Consider the following 1,351-nt stretch of genomic DNA (forward strand, 5'->3'; position numbering starts at 1 on the left):
ATATATATACCATTTACATATAGCATATAATATATATGCCATGCATATTATTGGCTACTCCTTTGATAGTATTATATTATTATATTATATATATATATATTATATGATATATATATTATATATATACCATTTACATATAGCATATAATATATATGCCATGCATATTATATAGTATCTTATTATATATATACACATACATATTTATACATATATACATATATGTATATATAGTGCTTAAAGATATGGATAAATGGAAATCTTTAGTTTGTTTAAACTAAGGAAGCATGCCACCAGTCTGCCATTTGAGTAGAGATGAAATCTTTAGTACTGGTGAAAATTCTTTAAGAACAATCATACCCCGATTTTTAAAAATTTGATATTTGCATACAGATTTTCTGATTAAGTCATGGAACGAATGTATGGCTCATTAAATTGTTATAGATATACCAGGTGGTGGCCCTGTGTTTCTGTAAACAGAACCTGAGTATCCTTTCCTGTAACATTTTAAAGGCAAGGAATTTAAATTTAAGATGGAATAACTAGGGAGGGAAGGTAGGAGAAACTTTAAAAATTGACCTATTAGTAATCATAGAAACCAAAAATCAAAAACCAAACAAAAACAATTAAGTAAGTTCTCCATTCTCCATTTTATCTGGATGTATTTCCTAACTTGCTCTTAAATCATTGTGTTTTTAAAATAAGGAAAAATATTCTTAGGTCCTGAGAAAAGTGATTTGCTTTGAATCCTGAACTGTCTGTAGCATTGCTAGACTACTGGCACATCTCTATGCAGAAGTTTGGGTTCCCTGCCAATCCAGTTTAATATTTGCACTTCCAATGTCCATATAATGGGATTTAACAGGCTTTATTACTTGGTTACTTGCTTGAATTGTGGTGACACTTTTATTTTTTTCCAGTAACAAATTAAATAGGCAAGAAATAATTTCTTCTTCTTTTTTAATTTTAAACCTCCTTTGAGTAAGTTTGTTGAAGCTATGTTGATCACAAAAGAAAATCTCAGACTGAAAGAAAATTAAGGAAATAACTAGGTAAAGCTAGATTTATTTTATTCCTATATAGTTGACTACATACATTTTTGTATACCATAAGTAATGATGGAAACTTGAAAATCAGTTTTAGCTACTCTTATGAAAACAATGTGTCCCTCTGGAAGGTCATCAGTTTAAATCCAAAGAGACAACAAATGCCATTCTTGGATGTAAATACTGTTGTTCCATGCTTTGAAAGGGCCACAATTAGCAAGGTTGTACAACACAACAGCAAGCTGAAATGTGTTCCATATGTGGTATTTTGAAACCTTTTGTTTTAGTTTCTAATTGGAGAAAGAGAG

General features: G+C 29.7%; 1 protein-coding gene across 3 annotated transcripts in view; it reads left to right on the forward strand.

Annotated features, from left to right (window-relative positions):
- The first annotated feature begins 1,004 nt into the window (after nt 1-1,004).
- The window catches only part of PDE4D (phosphodiesterase 4D), a 720,383-nt gene continuing 720,036 nt past the window's right edge, over nt 1,005-1,351 (forward strand). The window contains exon 1 of one of the 3 annotated variants that reach the window (XM_060637805.3): nt 1,005-1,351. This exon is cut by the window's right edge and continues 957 nt beyond it. The gene's annotated coding sequence lies outside the window, so the exon portion shown is untranslated. The other 2 variants (XM_078449652.2, XM_078449637.2) reach the window with 2 other exon arrangements.

This window comes from Panthera onca, chromosome A1 (assembly GCF_046562875.1).
Source record: "Panthera onca isolate mPanOnc1 chromosome A1, mPanOnc1 haplotype 2, whole genome shotgun sequence".
NCBI lineage: Eukaryota > Metazoa > Chordata > Mammalia > Carnivora > Felidae > Panthera > Panthera onca.